This window comes from Eubalaena glacialis, chromosome 9, assembly GCF_028564815.1.
Source record: "Eubalaena glacialis isolate mEubGla1 chromosome 9, mEubGla1.1.hap2.+ XY, whole genome shotgun sequence".
NCBI classification, from domain to species: domain Eukaryota; kingdom Metazoa; phylum Chordata; class Mammalia; order Artiodactyla; family Balaenidae; genus Eubalaena; species Eubalaena glacialis.
In genome coordinates, this window is record NC_083724.1 from 70,941,597 (window position 1) to 70,962,433 (window position 20,837).

The window sequence follows — 20,837 nt, forward strand, 5'->3', positions numbered from 1 at the left end:
ACACGCTGCAGTGGCATCTCCAGGCGGGTTCCTTTAAACTGCCTTCCCTTGGGCCAACTCCCCACTGCGGCGCAGCCCCACAGCCAGCACTTGCGCGCGCCGCCCTACCTGTCCCCAGGCGGCTTCGGAGCCGCGCTTCTCCGCCCACGCTGCCTTCCAGCCGCAGTGCGCGGCCTTGGCCTTGAACGCGCGTGCGCGCGAGCGAGGGCGGGCGGGCCGAAGGTGGAGGAGGCGGGGCAGGCCATTGCCGTCTGCAGTCCATTGGCTGTCTCCCCGTAGTCCCCGCCCCCAGGCGTTCGAGGCGGCTGGGCGGGCCACGTCAGGCAGCCGGCGTGGGGCTGAGCTTGTGGCAGAAGGAAGGTAAGCTATGTGGGTGGCAGGCGGCTGGCTGCGGGCCGCTGCCTCCAGCACAGAGGCCGCCGGATCGCACCCGCCGGTGGCCTGACTCAGCTTGCTGGGAGGGAGGCTAAGGCCCTGTGAGCCTGGAGCTCTGATGGGAGATGGGGCAGTGGAGCATGTGGTGGCAGGGCCGCGTCGCGGTGTGGGCGGCCAGGAAGGGGACAGGTCTTGCCGTTTGCCCTCGTCCTGTCCTGTCTGGGTTCTGAACTCCTGAAGGACTAGGCCTTCTACGTTACAGAGCTCTCGGATGCCTGGGTGGGGCCGGCTCTGGTGCCTGCGGTGGGGCTCAGCGGGATCCCGACTCGGAAACAGGTCGGCGCGATCTTTGCATACCTTCCTGCAGCAGGTTGCCGTCGTCCCACTCTCCCCCGACGGATTCCCTACTCGAAGGCAGCACAGGGGATTCCAGCCCTGTCCTGCTCGTCCTGGGGTGACTGTCTCCTCCTAATTTCCAGTGACTCACTTAGATCCTGTCCACTTTAATGCAAAGGCTTATGGGTGAGCAGGGCCTGTTTTCAGACCTCCTGGTTCTCTGGCTCTGTCCTCGTTTGCAGGAATTCCCTGAAGAAACAGTATATATCTGTATCTCTCTCTCTATATCACATACATGTATGAATGTATGTTTTGAAATGTCTGCAACAGCTATGCAAAGATTTGCAGAGACTTGCAGCTGTGTTGCCCCTACTCTCCATGAGTTTTAATTTCAGCCATGGCATCCTGATCCCTCAGTTTAGTTTCTGAATTTGGAGCTTCTAAAATCAACGAAATCATGCTATCAAGTATCATGCAATCAATCATTCATCTATTCAACACTTTTTTGATGTGTTCCTTCATGGTCAAGGTCTTATGCCGTAAACGAAAATGGGCATTCCCTGTCTTTTTCTTCCAGTTTATCTGCCAGTTTTATTGTCTAGATTTGATGATTCAATTTCAGGTTCTAGATTTAGGCACAGAAGCTTATGATCCTGTATCATAAGCTATAGCTCTTCTGGGACCTCATTCAGTTTTCCTTACTTTCACCTCTGGTAAGCCTCAGACCATGATGGCCTTGAGGCATAATCCTGCTAAGTATCGCTAAAGACCCTAGGTCTCAGGCACCTATCCATAAAGTGAGGTGATGGGGTTAGAAATATTTAGTAATATTGAGATGTTCAAGGACAGGATGGGCAGATTGCATGTTTACTGAACTGTGTTAACAGTTGAGAAGTGACCATTTAAAAAACCCTGGATATATTTTAAGATTATATGTTTTACTCTTCCTGAATCTGTCCATATTGACTTTTTGACTAGCAAGCAAATGCATGTTTACAATTCTGATTCACATCCAATTCCTGCACTCAAAGCACTATGACTCATCTAAATTTTGAAATGTAATAATCAGGAGCTTTTTAATGGTACATTTAAAGATATGATATAAAAACATTGGATAAGAATGCAATTTTTGAAGCATTTTTACTTGCTTTAGTAGATTAGTGGTAACTAAAACCTCTGCCTTGGTTATTTGCTTACTTGGTTAATATTAGGTAGTTGTCATCACCTGGCTAATGTCTTTCAGTATCATGTCTTTGTTAACATTTATTTTATCAACCTAAAATTTACTGGATTTTAATTGATTGCTGTCTCCAGTTGGGAATTGATAACCAAAAGGTAAATAAATCATTAGTTTGAGAATAAAAATGCCCATAGAGATGTAACAATAGTTTTTCATTTGTTGATTGATTGATGGTACTTATTAAGTAATTTGTTTGGCCTTCCTGCAGGTGTTAAATTTCTAGAATAGTTTTTCTGAGACATAATATTCATAGCCTTGTGATACTTTTTGACTATTGTTCACAAACCATTAGGTGAATTAAACCCCTATATCACTATTAGGGGTTTGGAAAATTTAAGAAAGTTGAACTTTAAAAAATTTTGCTTTTGCTAGATCTTTCTTGTTCTAGAAATGGAGCAGATTAAGATGGGAAGACTGAGGAGAAATGCTAGAGCTGAGGAAAAAAATCTAAGTGGAGTCTTCTGGTTTAAAATTTGGGGAGACTCAGGGGATTCAGGTGTATATGAAAATACCTGTGTGAAGGAAAAACAATTAAAATTTTGGGAGAAAAACACAATGAAATGTGAAATTATAACTATATTTGGAAGAAATGTAAGGAAATAGTAGTTTCAGGATTTTTTATGGGTATATAGCAAAACCTGATCTTAATATTTCTTGATTGATGACAATGAGCTCAGTTTATCTCAAAAAAACCTGGGTGATAATTTAAACTTTGATCAGGTGGGCAATAGATGTTTCTTTAGGAGATGTGAAATCTGTAAGTATTATATTTTTTTAAAAGTACTACAGATCTAGAGATGAGCAATATAATACAATATGATATAGTTATATAAGTATAATATAAATCTTTGATTCACAATTAGTGATAAATTGTTTGGAAGTTGTGTGTACTATTTCCACACGATAGGAAACAAATTTGCTAAGCTAATAGGACAAGGGATGTTTGTCATTTTTCTCCCATTTCAATTATTTGAAACAGATTTTTCAAGCAATGTGGAAGATCCCATCTCTTTTCAAACAATAGATTTAACATTGTTGTTTTTATAAATTGGGTCCACTAAGTACTTCTGGCCTCGTAATTTTTTAACCTGTTCCAAGCCACATTGGAAGTAATATAATTGCATTTATGATTTAAAAATTTTGTTAATTTATATTGGCTTTCATTCAGTTAGTCTGAGTTACTTTAGTTTTATATATTTTGAAGACATTTCAAAAGCTATGACATTAAATACTGTAAAATTTTCCATTGTTCATGAAGGGAGAACATTTCTTTAGGCCCAAGGAAGTTGAGAATTCGAACTGCATAGATAAGTTTGTTATTATTTATTTAAAGATTCATGATTTCACTTACTGGGGACCAATGACACATTCCACTCAAGCTTCTAACCTGAGGATTTCAGTTCTTTCCGTTGTTTTAGAATATATCCTCTAATCTCTTTTTGGTCAGATAAAGTGACTGCTCATTTGGCTGATAAGCGTGTTGAACAAATGTTATAATTGTGAATGTTGAACTATAGTTTTGTTATGAGGTTTTCTGGCTGCCGGGGTGTATCTTTCCCTCCTCTTTTGACAAACCTTTTTCTTTGGCCTTGCTGCTCTCAGAATTTACTTTGAGTTTTACTCTATTTAACAGTCATTGAACTGGTTGATTTATGCTATCAGACCTTCAGGTTTTAGCATATGCTATTAGGACAAAACATGGAGGGAGTGGAGGAAACTTTTTATTAAAGTTGTTTTGAATTGCTGAAACATGTAAATAAATGGAATTTTTACAGATTCATACGTGTTAAAGATATTGTATTCATTATTTATTTTTTCACTCAGTAAAGACAGAGCATCTGCTCTGGTCCCAAGTCCCTAACTTTTCTTCAGGAGTTTATAGTATTGCTTGGAAGCCACAGACAAGGCCAAAATACAATGAGATAAATATTATAATTAGATGTATGCATCGAGTATAGTGGGGAATAGAGGAAAACTGTGTGAGTGTGAGATTTTAGGACATTCAGAAGAGGCTTTCTTGAGGCATTTTCATCTGAACTGAATTTTGAGAGCAAGTAGGGATTGTTTGGCGAGGATGGGGGATAAGGCATTGTAGGCACAAGAAAGAACTAAGGCCAAATGAACAAGTTACAGACAAAACACAGACTTTAATGTGTTAAGGAGAGAATAGAGAGATGAGGTTTAATAAGTAAACAAACACCAAATAATAAAAGGCCCTCTTCCCCACCATGTTAAAGGTTTTGAACATTATCCTTCAGGCTGTGGTGGTCCATGGGGAAGAGATTTTAAGTGGAGGAAAGTTAAGATCAGTTTTATGTGGCAATGTGCAGAATGAATTGTAGTGGAGCAAGGCCTAATTGTGAAGGCAAGATATGATAGAACTCCGAATTATGCAGTGGGGCTCGGGGATAGGATGGATGCAAGGTATATTAAGATGGTGAAGTTGGTGCCCACTTGGATATGTGGGATGAGGAGAAGGTAGAGTCAAGGATGCCTCCTAGGTTTATGACTTCCTAAGACAGGAATCACATGAGGATTATCACATGTATGGGGGAATAAGATTGGTCTTGAACATGCCTTTAGGTCACACAATTGGTGCTATTCAGTGGGCAGTTGGCCACATTCGTCTGGGGATGAGGAAAGGGATTCTAGGTAATCTAGAGATTAAAATGTTATTGACATATAAGTGATAGTGAAAACAGTGTTGAGAGTGGATGTGATACCTAAGACGGAGTTTGTGGAATAAGAAAGAATAAAACAGAAGAGGAACTCTGGGAAGCACCACCATATAAGGAAGATGATCCAATGAAAAAGACTGAGAAAGAACAGCCTAATGACAGTGGAGCTCTAGAAGACAAGGAGGGAGAGAATTTGAGAAGGCGAGAATGGTCAGCTGTCAAATGCCATCAGGAATGGAAGAAAGAGCTGACTAGAGATTTTGGGAAAGTTTACCAGTTAGGCAAGGAGCATTCATTTGTAGTGACACTAGTTCATATAATTGTGTGACTTTCTTTAGCAAAATTCAGTAGAACTAGAGATTATGAATAGTTGGAATGATCCAGTATTTGGATTTTGTAATGTACCTATGGTAGGAATGCAAGGGAATTCAAGTTATTGACAAGATGGTGGTTGAAGTGATGGAATGTGAGGTTTAGACTGGATAGAGGTGATGACCAGGCCAGGAGCAGGCTGAAAGATTGAGAGAAAATAATTGGTTCAAGGGATTAGAAGTCAGAATGAAGTAAATATACACATGTAGGTAGGTATAAGGGAGATAGCTGATAGGATAGAAGTACTCTGTAGTCTGAGTAGAATATTGGAGTTTTAGATTTTTAGAGTGCTGATAGAGTGTAGGATCTGGCCATGGATGTAGATGGATGAAATGGAGGTGACATGAAGGTGTTAAAGAACAATGAGACTGGTGTGTTGGATGAATCACTCACCTAGACGTTGACCCCAGATGATTGTGTACCCAGGGTGGAGAGAGATACTATGAGATAGACCATGGTTTCTGAGGTTTTAGATTGCCAGTGGTAGTGATCAGTATACATGAGAGATGAAGATACCTGGATATGCACCCTCAGAGGTGTGGGGTAGATGGTATGGAAATATTCTTCTGAGCCTTGGAGCTTGGAAGGATGATTAGCCTTCACTGAAGTGGCCAGCAAAGAAGAAAAGTCTAGTTTTTGTAGGCCTAAGAGGTAGGGGAAACATCTAATGACGAGGCTGAGCATCTAATAACAAAACTCATTGACCATGGTATCCGAGTCCAAAAGGTTGGGACTGTTTAGTGTTTAGTGAGGAGGAAGGCAGGTTAGAAAAAAGTTAGATTTGGGCGTGAGGGTGACAGTTTTTCTGAAGTGCATGGCTGACTTTGAAGTTAAAAATGGTAGTTTGGATTTCAAGTTTTGGTGAAGCCTCCTGTTATCAACTTTATCCATCAAATAATTACAATTTCAGTAGTAGGATAGCAGGTATAGGACTAGTCCCAAATTTAAAAATAACACATATCTCCAATGAATATTTATGTTACGAGAAAGGAGAGGGTTTTTGCTTTTTGCACCTCTTTTTGACCTTTGGACTTCCAAAATATTTTGGCAAATACAGTTGACCCTTGAACAACATGGGTTTGAACTGAGAGGATCCACTTATACTTGGATTTTTTTCAATAAATATGTGCTGCAGTACTACACGATCCATGGTTGGTTGGATCCATGCATGTGGAACCGTGCGTAGGGAGGGCCGACCGTAAAGCCGTATGCGAGTTTTCCACTGCAGGGAGGGTCAGCGCCCCTCAGCGCCACATTGTTCAAGAGTCAGCTGTACTTCTCATCACATGTGACAACTCCCATCTATTAGGATGCCTGGAAGGTTATGTTGAGCATTTTTAGGTTGGTTCTGGTCTTGGAGGTGTGAAAAATGCCTTGATAACTGATGACAGTTGCCATGGATGTGGGAGGAGGGTGTACCTGATTTCCCTCTGATTTCCCTCCTATTATTTTAGGACTGAGAGTCTTGTGGAATAGTCTCTGTGTTTCTAAGGAGAATTCCTCACTCATGCACGAAGATTCCATTCACCTACTCCAGGATTTGGCTCCAGCGTCTCTCTCTCCTGCAAGATGACATTTTCCCTCATTACTGGATTATTCCCTTCAGTATCTAAACATGCTGTTATTTCTCCTACCTTAAAATAATTACTCTTTCTTGACCCCATTTCCTCCTTATGCCACCACACAACTTCCCTTTATGGCAAAACTTATACTCATGTGTCCAATTACTTCCTCCCATTTGTTATTAAACTCACTTTCATCAGACTTTCTCCCTTGCTACTCTAAAAAAAAATTGCATTCCTCAAAGTCACTGATGACTTTCATTTTGCTAAGTCCAAATATCTGTTTTTAATCCTCATCTTTTACGTGACAGATCATTTTCCCAACTTTATTGACATATGATTGACACATAACTTTGTGTAAGTTTAAGGTACAGCATGTTGATTTGATACATTTAGAAGTTGCAAAATGATTTCCACCATAGTATGAGCCACCACCTGTATCCTGTCACATAGTTACCATTTCCTATCAGCAGTTTTGGAAACAGTTGATCACTCTCTGCTTCTTGAAACACTCTCCTCCCTTAGTATCAAAGATGCTACCGTTCCTGGTTTTCCTCCTACCCCTCTGCTCCTTTTCAATTCCTTTACTGGTTCTTATCTCTCTGACCACTCAACACTGAAGAGCTCCTGGGCTCAGTCCTCATGGTCCTAAATACTAGCTTTAAATACTAATAATACCCTATTAGCCCCCAAATTTATATATATATATATATATATATTTGCCTAGACCTCTTCCTTTGAACTCTAGACTCTGTGTATCCAGATGCCTACTCAGCATTTCTTTTTGGATGACTAATAGAAATCTCAAATTCAGCTCCTGATTTTCTTCCTATACCTGCTTCACCTGTGGTCTTCCCCATCTCAATTCGTGGAAACTTTACCTTTTCCATGACTTGGGTGAAAAACCTGGGTGTCATCCCTGACTCATCTCTCACAAACCACCTGTAAACTATTAGGAAAGCCTATTGGCTGTCCCTTCACAATATGTCTAGAATCTGAGTGCTTCTCACTACTCACTGCTCTCACTCTAGTCTAAGCCTCCATTGTCTATGTCCTTGATGTTGTGACAGCCTCTGTATCAGTTATCTATTACCACTCACCGTCGGAATTTAGTGGCTTAAAGCAACAGTCATTTATTAGTTTATGGTTCTGGGGCTGGCAATTTGGATCAGGCTTGGGGAGGTCGGGGTGGGGGGAGTTCTTTTGCTGGTGGGCTCACTCATGTAGCAAATGGGACTGGTGGATTTGGAGACTTCAACTGGGATGGCTTATCTCTGCTGCACCGGGACCAGTAAGCTGTCCCATGCTTCTTAACACCGTGGTCTAATAGAGCCAAGAGAGCGAGAGGGAGCTGTATGGCCTTTTGAGATGTAGACTAAGAATTCCCACAACTTCACTTCTCCCACTGTTGTTCATAGTTACAAAGACAGCCCAAATCCAAGGGGATGTTGAAATAGACTACTTACGAGAGGAGCAGCAAAGGTACTTTGTAAGGAAATGTGCATACAGGAACAGGGAAGAATTTGGGGCCATTTTTTTGCAATCTGCCATAGCCTCCAAACTGATCTGTTCTCTCTTTGTCTCCTACCATATAGTCAGCAGAGTAGCCAAAGTGATTATTTTTAAAACATAAGTTAAGATTTCTTCTCTCTTCCAAAACCCTCTGATGGCTTCCCATTGCCACCCAAAGTAAAAAGCAAAGTCTTTACTGTGGGCTGTGAGGCTTGCCACCATCTGACCCCTTTGTTGCTTCTCCAACTTCATTTCCAACTACTCTCCCCTCACTCACTAACTCTGCTCAGTGAGCCTCTTTGCTCTTCCTCAAACGTCTGACGCATGCTCTCACCATGGTTTTTTTTTTTTTAAATAGATCTTTATTGGGGTATAATTGCTTCACAATACTGTGTTAGTTTCTTTTGCACAACAAAGTGAATCAACTATATGTATACATATATCCCCATATCTTCTCCCTCTTGTATCTCCCTCCCACCCTCCCTATCCCACCCCCTAGGTCGTCACAAAGCATTGAGTTGATCTCCCTGTGCTATGCAGCAGCTTCCCACTAGCTAGCTATTTTACATTTGGTAGTGTATATATGTCCATGCCACTCTCTCACTTCATCCCAGCTTCCCCCTCCCCCCACCACGTGTCCTCAGGTCCATTCTCTATGTCTGCGTCTTTATTCCTGTCCTGCCACTAGGTTCATCAGTACCATTTTTTTTTTTTTTAAGATTCCATATATATGTGTTAGCATACAGTATTTGTTTTTCTCTTTCTGACTTAGTTCACTCTGTATGACAGACTCTAGGTCCATCCACCCCACTACAAATAACTCAATTTCGTTTCTTTTTATGGATGAGTAATATTCCATTGTATATATGTGCCACATCTTCTTTATCCATTCATCTGTTGATGGACACTTAGGTTGCTTCCATGACCTGGCTATTGTAAATAGTGCTGCAGTGAACATTGTGGTACATGAATCTTTTTGAATTATGGTTTTCTCAGGGTATATGCCCAGTAGTGGGATTGCTGGGTCATATGGTAGTTCTATTTTTAGTTTTTTAAGGAACCTCCATACTGTTCTCCATAGTGGCTGTATCAATTTACATTCCCACCAACAGTGCAGGAGAGTTCCCTTTTCACCACACCCTTTCCAGCATTTATTGTTTGTAGATTTTTTGATGATGGCCATTCTGACTGGTGTGAGGTGATACCTCATTGTAGTTTTGATTTGCATTTCTCTAATAATCAGTGATGTTGAACATCTTTTCATGTGCCTCTTGGCCATCTGTATGTCTTCTTCGGTGAAATGTCTATTTAGGTCTTCCACCAATTTTTTAATTGGGTTGTTTCTTTTTTTGATATTGAGCTCCATGAGCTGTGTGTATATTTTGGAAATTAATCCTTTGTCCGTTGTTTCATTTGCAAATACTTTCTCCCATTCTGAGTGTTGTCTTGTCATCTTGTTTATGGTTTCCTTTGCTGTGCAAAAGCTTTTAATTTTAATTAGGTCCCATTTGTTTATTTTTGATTTTATTTTTATTACTCTAGGAGGTGGGTCAAAAAAGATCTTGCTGTGGTTTATGTCAAAGAGTGTTTTTCCTATGTTTTCCTCTAAGAGTTTTATAGTGTCTGGTCTTACATTTATGTCTTTAATCCATTTGGAGTTATTTTTGTGTATGGTGTTAGGTAGTGTTCTAATTTCATCCTTTTACATGTAGCTGTCCAGTTTTCCGGCACCACTTATTGAAGAGGCTGTCTTTTCTCCACTGTATGTTCTTGCCTCCTTTGTCGTAAATTAGGTGACTACATGTGTGTGGGTTTATCTCTGGGCTTTCTATCCTGTACCATTGATCTATATTTGTTTTTGTGCCAGTACCATACTGTCTTGATTACTGTAGCTTTGTAGTATAGTTTGAAGTCAGGGAGCCTGATTCCTCCAGCTCTGTTCTTCTTTCTCAAGATTGCTTTGGCTGTTCAGGGTCTTTTTAAAAAAAATATTTATTTATTTATTTATTTTGGCTGCACTGGGTCTTAGTTGCAGCACATGGGATCTTCGTTGCAGCATGCGGGATCTTCAGCTGTGGCATGGAGGCTCTTAGTTGCGGATGTGGACTCTTAGTTGCAGCATGCATGTGAGATCTAGTTCCCCAACCAGGGATCAAACCTGTGCCCCCTGCAGTGGAAGCACAGAGTCTTAACCACTGGACTGCCAGGGAAGTCCCCAGTTTGAATTTTTTTAGGCAAGAATATTCTTGGAGGGTTCTGTGTATGTCTTCTTATTCCTTCACATCATAAGGACACAATGTGTGGTTTCTCACTTTTAATGATGCTAAGATGAATCACTGGGTTCAGGTGGTATCATTCAGAGCCCTCTAATATAAAGTTCCCATCATCCTTTAACTTAATTGTTTTAGCAACAATTGATTCACTCACAAATCAATTAGATATTAACAAAGTGACTTCATATTTTTAAAGATTATTTTTTTTAAGAAATGAATACATTTTCATTTTCTTCACATTTCTCTTTACAGTATCACTTCACAACCAATTTTTCCCATCCCCCCTCCCTGAATCCTAAATTTGCTCACATTCACAGTGCCTTCAGAATGTATTGAACATATAACATAAAGCTTGGAAGGAGTTATGAAATGGAATGGACAATGAAGGCTGAGTGAATAGGGAAGTAAGGATTATCTACCCACCTACATACTAATTTGCCTGTCTCCCCTCCCTCCTTTATATCTCTGTCTTTTTACTTTGTGAGATTTTCCGCTATGTAGGATAGTTAGGGTTTAGCAGGCCACTGAGGCCTTATGGGGATTAGAAAGTGGGGCATGTGCTGACAGCAGCATTGGTATTGGGTATGAATTGAATGCAAATCCAGGCTAGAGCTAAGCATACAAAATTTAACGTTTGTTTTGTTATAGTGAACATTGGCTTCAAATAAAATTGAGAAGAAGATGAAGCTTGTACTCTCTGCACTTAGTACCCTTTTGTCATGTAGCCTTTCCTTCCTGACATAGACAAAAGTAAATTGCACCCCATGGATTTAGGAGACTTGCGCATTGCTGCACTGTTTCAAAAACAAGACTCCTTTAGTCTTCTGCGTGTCAGTATGTGACTGCATCTTTCTTCCACTTGTCTGAACCGAAAACCTTGGGGTCATCCTTCACTCTTCTTACATTCCACATCCAGTCCATTAGCAAATTCTGTCAAAATATGTGTAAACTCTGACCTCTTACCATCTCCACTGCTGTTCTCTTTGTCCAAGGCAATATGGTTTCTTTCCTGGATTATTGCCATTATCTCCTAACTGGTCTCCTTTTTCCCATCCTCGCTCACTTATGGCCTGTTCTCCAGAGAAGCCAGAATGAACTTTTTAAAATGACTGTCAAGTATGCCATCCCCTTGTCCCAAAGCATCTAGGACTACCTGTGCCACTCAGGAACATTCAGAGCCCACAGCGTCTACAAGGGCTTCTGTCATCTGGGCCACTGCTTCACTCTGTCATCTCTTACTGCCCAGCTTGCACACTTGCACCAACCATACTGGTGTCCTTGGTCTTCCCTGAATTTGCCACATGTGCTTCTACTTCAGGGTTGTTGCCCTTAGTGTTCCTTCTGTCTGGAATGCTCATTATTTCCTCTCAGTCTGTGTCCAAATGTCACTATATCAGAAAGACCTTTCTTTATTCTTTGACAGATGCCAAAACATGTAAAGACCGCCCGAAAATTTATCTATCGATGACAACAGTTTTTTAGGTATTATGTTGTATATGCATTTTTGGAAAGTTAAAGGAAAAATTAAACTCTTTGTATTGTAATTTAAGCAAATAAAAATAACTATCCTTTATAAAGTTCAGTCATGCTAGATGAATAAGTTTTACATATCGGCTCCACAACGTAGTGCCAATTGTTAACAGTACGGTATTGTGCACTCCAAAAAACTAAAACAAAAGGACACAAGGGAACTTTGGAAGGTGTTGCATATGTCTATTATGTTGATTGTGGTGATGGTATCATGGGTGTTTGCACATGTCTAAACTCATCAAATTGCACACATTAAATAAGTGCATTTCTTTGTACATCAATTATACTTCAATAAATCTGTTAAAAAATACCTCTGTCGACTGAGGCCAACATCCTTGATTAAAATGAGATTGGAGGAAGTTGAACACACTGGAGGAACACTTAGTGTTTTTCAGGGACAGATGGATTAATCTTCTGGCAAACAATTTGGAACCAAAGGTAATTCTGTTAGCTTAGTTGTTTGGAACTCTGCAGGACCATTACAGCATCTAATAACTCAAAGGTGTGACTTTCTCATTAAATAGCTCTTAATAAGCAGTGTAATTGGATCAAGTGAGGCTTTTTATCTTGGTGTGTGCTGTGGTGAAACTGCCTCTTTAGACAGTGATAAAAGACCATGGTTTCAAGTGAATAAATAAGATTACAAATTTTTTTTACTGAGACTAACAAATTGATCTTACATTTTTATTTGAAGAGAATTAATAATTTCTATTTAATGTGAAAAAGTAACGTATGCCCATTGTAGGGGGGCAAATTAAATGTAGCAAATATAAGGAGGAGAGGAATAGTATGTAATCAGTCATCAACTTATTAACCAGAAATGAACTTAACATTTTTGCATATTCACTTTTTTCCTTAATCTTGTGTCTTTATATCTATAATTTAAACTTGGTTGTGTTCACCATTGTGTATAAAAATTTCTTTCAATCTTTTTACTCTGTCATGAGCATTTCGTTATATTATTAAAACTCTTTATAAATGTTTTTCACATTACTAATCAATATTTTACCTGCATATTCCTTAGCTTACCTTTTATTTTATTTTATTTTTTTTTAAAGATTGATTGATTGATTGATTGATTGCTATGTTGCGTCTTCGTTTCTGTGCTAGGGCCTTCTCTAGTTGCGGCAAGCGGGGGCCACTCTTCATCGCGGTGCGCGGGCCTCTCACCATCGCGGCCTCTCTTGTTGCGGAGCACAGGCTCCAGACGCGCAGGCTCAGTAGTTGTGGCTCACGGGCCTAGTCGCTCCTCGGCACGTGGGATCCTCCCAGACCAGGGCTTGAACCCGTGTCCCTGGCATTAGCAGGCAGATTCTCAACCACTGCGCCACCAGGGAAGCCCCTTAGCTTACCTTTTAGATCAATCAGTGAATAACTTTGCCCAAAAGATGCTTGCTATTAAACCTTTTGTATTCTTACACGTTTGAAATGGGAGGTGAATAGAACTTGAAGCATGTATGCCACACTTTGGGATATAGCCAAGAAGTGCCAAACACTAAGGTCAAATGATCAGTAAGTACCCTAACTGCCCACTCCCATAGAGTGGGTTAGTTTTGTACCTACCCCAGACTTTCAGCTTTATTGTGCTAAGTTCTCTATGGAATTGAGTATGGTGGGTTGGGGCTTGGGGAGATGCTTGTGGTCCTGGGAACCATGCTGATTCTGCCTTATATCTGAGGCTTTGCTCCAGAGCTGATCTGGCCTTTGAGGACCTTTGTATCAGTTTGGAGGTAAGACAGATTGGGAGCAATTTCGTAAATAGAGTTTGAATTTGGACTGAGAGGCAGAAGTAGTTTTTGAGATTGAAATGGAGCTCTGAGCACTGGCTTCATTTTGAGTTGCTGGCTCGCTGCTGTTCATCTAGTCAGTCATTTACTTCCAGCATAGCGTTGAAAAGTTCCATTGAACCCTGTACATGTGAAAATTGTATGTATTGGTTTTAAAATTTGTGCAATTAAAAACAATTGTCACGAACAGCTAGGTGTTCATCCTCCTCCCCTCCCCCTCCTCTTTCCCTCCCCCTCCTCCTCCCCTTCCCATTCCTCCTCTTCTTCTGCCAACTGGATATTAGCATTTCATTGCAGGATCCTTTTCTTGAACATACTGCTTGGTGTCTCTGTACTAATGTGAAAGGATTTACTAATGATCGTCTGCCCAGTATAGTTGTGAAGGTTAACTAATATCTGATTATTAAGAACCCTATGAGTAAAAACAGGCATGAATACTGCTAGCTGTGTAATGGAAAATTAGTAAATGTTACTTCATTGGGTAATTATGTGTTTAAAATGCCTTTACCCCAGTGGGAAATACACAGAGGTAATACTGCGGGCTTTTTTTTTTTTTTTTAAATTTATTTATTTATTTATTTATTTTTGGCTGTGTTGGGTATTCGTTTCTTTGCGAGGGCTTTCTCTAGTTGCGGCAAGCGGGGGCCACTCTTCATCACGGTTAGCGGGCCTCTCACCATCGCGGCCTCTCTTGTTGCGGAGCACAGGCTCCAGACGCGCAGGCTCAGTAGTTGTGGCTCACGGGCCTAGCTGCTCTGCGGCATGTGGGATCCTCCCAGACCAGGGCTCGAACCCGCGTCCCCTGCATTAGCAGGCAGACTCCCAACCACTGCGCCACCAGGGAAGCCCATACTGCGGGCTTTTAAAGGGTTGTAATACATAGCAGATTAAGAGTATAGCTATGATAAATAATAGCTGTCAACTGAAGCATTCATGTAAAACTTATGATGTATTCAAGTAACAAAGACCCATTTTCCATCTCTATTAGATTCAGCTGGAAACAGTGATGAAGCAGTCTTGTGTTTACATGTGTTCTTGACCTTTTATTTTATTTTCATAAGAAGATGTACCAAAATGAGTAACAGTGTGATAAAATCTCACTAATTTGGATTCTGCTGATTTGGGATTTGGGCTTGGCTGAAGTTCACCTTTATGCTACCTATACAGAAGTTATTTGCTTAGTTTTAAAAAAGCCGGGAAAAAGGAGTCGGTCTAAAAAGAGCTAATTATTTTCAAACCCTAAATGTGTTGATAACTGAATCTGGTTACTGTATTAATTTGAAAATAGAGTCATTTACAAACTTATTTATTTATTTTTGACGTCTGGTTCTTATTAATTTATTTTGGTCTGTTTCACGAATCTTAATTATTGAGAGAGATTTGGATATAGATTCTTCTCTATCTCTCACTTTCTGTTTTGGAAAGTTGATCTGAAAACAAAATAAACAGTAGAATTCTGATTCTAACATTTTTTTGAGTCTATTGTGTATTAGGTACTCTGCTAAACACAGTAACTCAAAAAACATTAATTAACTGCTTATTACATGCTAGGCCCGGCAGGAGGTGAACAAGGCTCAGCTGTTTCCCCCAAGAAACTCGAAAGTCCAGGAGAATAATGCAGCAGGCTTGGTCAGTGAGGAATCCTTCTTGCTTGAGATACTCCTTTAGTAGTGTGCTGTTGCTACACAGATAGAGCTAGCCCCTTCAGAATGAGATGAGGAGATCTACATCTTGAGGATTGGTGACAGTCCTTTCAGAGCTGGAAGGGGCATTAGAAATTGAGCCTAGCTCTGCAGTATGGCCCCTGTACACCATATCCTCATATTCTCCTTGCATGGAGTGTGATACCAAGTCATAGTTCAAGCTCTGCATTCTGAGGCAGCTGCAGGAACTGAGAACATTCAGTGGCTTCCTCTTGATCTTCCTGGTTCTGAACATTTCTTCCCGAACATTCCACGGTTATTTCAAACTCCTGCATGTTTTTAGAAGTGAAAGCGTCCCCTGTCTCACTGAGATGTGTCTTGAGCTGTCACATGGTTGGGGCTACGCGCCAGCCAAGCGTTCATTTGGCAGCCGTGTAGCCATCTGCGTCTGTGCGGTAGTGTTTGAGCAATTATTTGGGCAGTGATTGCTTTCATCTATTTCAATGAATATTTACTGATTTTAAAAAATGGAAAATTAAATACGAAAGCCTTGATATCAATGGCAAGAAGCATGGACTTACTACAGATTGATACCAGTCGCCATGATGAAAGTGGCCAATCTTTATCCTTTGTTAGGTACTCATTGGACTTAAAGGGAATGATCAACAACAAAATACAAGTATAAAATCTCAAAACATATACAGATGTGGGAGATGTGTTGCTGGTGATGGTGCCACAGGATGAGGGTTAAGTTTGGATTGATAATTTTTGTGTTTTGTGCTCGGCATGGAGCAGCCCTTTAATATGTAACTTTCATGCATCAGACTTGATTACATGTTTTTAGGATTGCAATATATGCAAAGGTGCAGAGCTGTTTGTGGATGCTGATGAGCTGCCTTGGGAACTTGCTCTAACACTGTATATCCAAACCTAGGTTTTTGTTTTGGTTTTTAAACATTTGCTTGATTCCCTGGGATGCAGCAAGATATAATAGAAAAAAACAATGTTTTGGATTTAGACCAAGAATCATAATACCTAACATCTAAAAAGTGTTTGTTATGTGCCTGGTTCTGAGTGAATTGCTTTAATGGATTATTTTAATTTTTCAGGAACTCTGTGTCAACTATACTTTATAGAGGAGTGGTTAAGAATGTGAACTTTGACTCACATTCATAGGCTGCACGGTTCATATCCATGCTCTGCTTCTTACATAATTAGGCAGTTAATTTTGACCTTTGCCTCACATGGTTTTTCATATGAAAATGAGGATAATAATAGTTCTCACGTCATGGGGTTTTGAATATTGGGTGAGAGAACACATGTAAAGAGCTTCAACTATGCCTGCCTGGCACATGGTAAAATTCTCAATAAATCCTGGCTGTTAATACCACTGTATAACCTCAGGCAAGTTACCTCCTCTCTGAGATCTTATTTTCTCATACTGGAAATGGAGTTAATAATACCTACCTCAGAGTTATTGTGAAGATCCAATGGGATTAGTTACTTATAGTGTTTTGTGGATGTTGTGGCACATAGGAGCTGTTTCATCCAACATGGTGTTCTGAATCTCATGTTGTGCTTTGTGTTCATTCAGTGAATCTTTATTGAGCAGGTACTTGTTATATGCTGGGGTATAGTGGTCAAAAAGAGAGTCCAGGTCCTTGCCCTCAGGAGTTTGCATTTCACTGGGAGGTGGAGAGAGAGGCAGCAGAAATACCATATGATGATCGTTTGAGATTGTGACCAAAGCTATGAAGGATACAATAGTGGGTCACTGCGGGTAGGGAGTGGGGAAGCACTTGGGGCTGGGGGGTAGGGGAGGCTCAAGGGAAGATGTGAACAGTGAGAGGAGTCAGCTGTTTAAACAGCAAGGGCACAAACACTTGAGGCTGAGGGGCCTAAGAGTTCCAGACCTGCACATCGAAAGAACTTGGGAGGCTCACGGAGCAAACTGGAGGTCATTGTGGCTAAAGCTCCTTGACTGAAGGACAGGTGTGAGATCAAATCATGTAGGACCTTTTGGCCGTGATTTGGAGTTTGAATTTTATTACAAAGTGCAGTGGGATGCTGTTGAAAGGTTTTCAGCAGGTGAGTTAGAAGTCAACTATATATTTTGAATGGGAATTTCATGCATTTCCTAACCGTGGGCGCTGGTGTCTTATTTCTCTAGCTGGTGACTTACATACAGAGTCCCATCCTAGTCTTTGATTAGAGATGCTCTACTTATCCCAAAAACTTAAATTCTTTTCCATCATTCGCTTCCCTTGACTGTCCTACATGGTACCAAGGGAGGGAGGAAACACACATTTTTAGAGTACATACCTACTGTGTCAAGATCCTCTTGGCTTTCAGGCTTACTTCATATTGTTATTTATGCCACCTTGTGAGGCAGGTGGCCCCAGATTTAACCAGTGAGGAAACAGGCTCCAGATAGTAAGTGATTAACCTAAATTTTAATGCCTAGTGGTGGAGTCAGGTTTTGCAACCAGCTTTGTTTTTCCTACTCCCTGACCCTCCAACCCCATGCATTTTTCTCTCTGTGTCAGGTTGCTCTGTCATCATGGTGATAGGGGTATGTAAGACTAAGCATAATCAAATTAAAGACGTTTTCTCATCTTCACTGTGGATAATCGTAGGGTTTGCAAAAGAATATATGACATTGCTTCACAGTGCCCTATTCATCTTATTCATTTGAACATTTTTAGAGTGGTTCTTCTAACAGTGTGGTAATGATATTGTTTTTGTGATTGTGTCCATTTAGGCCTGGAATATAGAGATATTCTACACCTTGGGCCACACTGAGTTAGTTAACAGCAGGGAAATTTACTATCTTCCTATAAAATTCCTTGGCCCATCTGATCTTCAGCTTTCATTAGTACTAAGAGTGTAAGTTAAAATAATTCTATTCCATTCGATATGATTTTAATAATTTAGTTTTCATGAAAAATAAGAAATGAGTTTGGCCAGTTTGCAGCAATCAAGAAAAATATTGCCATTTAACTTGTCATCAGTCTACATAATTCTTTTCGAGAGTGAGAGTTTTTATTTTGGTATAAAATTTCCCAGGAGTCTAAAGTAGGAAAATAATAATGGTTATATTTCTCCTTGAAAATGAAGGAAGATTTTTAAATGGTCTAGAGTTAATTGAATCTATCTAGTTAAATTACATTGACCCCTTTTCAATATTACTCTTTCCATAAAGCATTGGTAAAATGGCTAATAAAGTAATCTTTTATCATTTCTAAAATTTTTCTAGTTTGTTGCTCACTTAATGACATCTGTTAATGATGGATTTCTATGCTTATAGTGATTTGGGTTTTAGAAAGTCATATCCTCTATTTCTAAAGAATGTGTAAGTATTTGAATAAAGATTTTTATATTTTTGGTAACTTTATTCAAATTACAAAAACACATATTCTTGTGAAAAAATTAGAAACTAGGAACAAGCAAAATAAAAAATCACCCATTATTTATGTTTTCCAGGCTTTTCTATGTACATATGTACCCAGACTACCTGGATTTGAATTTCAGTTTATTGTATGACCTTGGGAAAGTTATCTGTCTTTTCTGTGACTCAGTTTCTTCTTCTGTAAAATGAGTGCCTATTTCATAGGGTATTGTGAGGATTAAATGAGTTAATAAATGTGAAGTGCTGAGAATATTGCCTGGCCCCTAGGTGAGAATCACACATGTGGGTTTTTGTTTTTTTTTTTAACTTTATAATGGAAAATTTCAAACATATATAAACATAGAATAGTATTATGAACTCCAATGTACCCATCTATTATCAACATTTAGATGTTCTTGTTTTACTTATCATTTCCTCTTTTTTTTTTTCCCCTGGAGGGACACTGGTATACTTCAGTTTGTGCCATATTAATATTTGCTAAGAAGTAAATTATTTTAGAGAACCAGTGCGCAAAATTTGAGTCATTTTTTAGGGGAGGAAATACAAATCAAATACCTATAAAACACATTCTGTGGTGTTTTACTAAATTTTAGTTAACTGAATGGCATTAAAAGTAATATGATGAATACGGAGATTTTAGCTATTCAGATTAGACATTTATTGGTCAGTAAGGTCTTCAAAATGGGCATCAGTTTTATTATAAATATACAGTAAAGATTATTTTGTATCAACATAAAATACTTATTTAAAAATGTACTGAGCAATTTGAGAAATTATTCTTTTGTAGGAGCAAAAATATTTAAAAATTATAACATTAGAAAAAATAATCTCATAAAGGAGCTAATTTGAGGACTTCTTTGAAGACTTAGATTGGATACTGTAAAAATTCTAGAGATAAATCAGTCTTTAGATTTTAAAAATCACTATTTTTCATCTGCATTCCCTTGTATATTTAACATATAAATACATACACATAAAAGACACTTTAGAAAAGATAATCCACGAATAATTGAAGAAAATATTGTAACAAATCAGACATTATTGAAGTTGGTGGTTTTGTTTCTTACTTTCATGCTTGGTTCTCCTGGACAGTAATAAGCTCTAACTTGGTATTTCCTGCCTTTGATTTTATTTTAGACTCCCATTTCAAAATCTATGAGTAAGTAACATGTGATGTAACTGAGAAGAAACTAAATTGTAAAGGCAAGAATATGATAGTAATTTGATGTATTTTAGTAAATTGCAACCAGTGAGATAATCAGAACTTATAGTCACCTAAATTTGCTCAGCACTTGAATTACAGATCTTAAAATTCCTGGGACGTGATGCAGGAATGTGGAGTGTGCTGGTCATGTCTCATGTTACTGATAGTCCAGGGGAACACTGGATTGGGAGTCAAGAAACCTCCCTTCTCATGTGAACTGCTAGGATGAGTACCTTTTTGTTGAGTTGCTTAACCCCTCTGACATTGTTTCTCCAGTGACAAAAGTACAGAAGGGAGATGCTCTCAGGTCCAATATATTATTAAGGAAGTACTAGCTGCTGCAAGAAACAGACCCCAAAATGCAATGGTTCAAACAAAGTAGAAGGTTTTTTTTTTTGGAGTTTCAGGTTTGCAATTCTGCTCTAAGCTATCTTTTAGGGCTCTTTCCATCTTGTTTCTCCAACCGTGTCCTAGAGGCATTGTCTTCATGCACATGATTGAATCTGAGTTGTTGCCAAGACCTGGTTTCTGTTGGGAATAGAGTGGAGGAAGCAGGTTGTAGCCTGGAATTGGCACATCATGTCTGCTCAGATTCCACTGGGGAGATCTTGATTACATACACAGTCTCTGTAGCCATACTTGAGGCTACGAAATGTAATACAGCTGGTCAGGCTACAGTTTTATTAATATAGAAGAAAAGCACAGATATTGAAGGAGAGTTAGCAGTCTCTGCCACGTCTATGTCGTTCCTGCTTTCTCTGATTGACCAAGTGGTTCTGTCATACCAGTAGGTTGACCTCTACCTCGTCTTGATTTTGAAATTAGTGGTGAAAATAAAAGTATTTCCTACTCTCAGCTTAATTTAATGATGACTTAGTGAATATAATGATTAAAAATCACTATTTTCTTACACTCG

General features: G+C 39.5%; 1 protein-coding gene across 1 annotated transcript in view; it reads left to right on the forward strand.

Annotated features, from left to right (window-relative positions):
• The first annotated feature begins 295 nt into the window (after positions 1-295).
• FOCAD (focadhesin) overlaps positions 296-20,837 on the forward strand; it is a 304,027-nt gene continuing 283,485 nt past the window's right edge. Inside the window, exon 1 of the mRNA XM_061200467.1 lies at positions 296-360. The gene's annotated coding sequence lies outside the window, so the exon portion shown is untranslated. The remainder of the gene's footprint in view (positions 361-20,837) is intronic.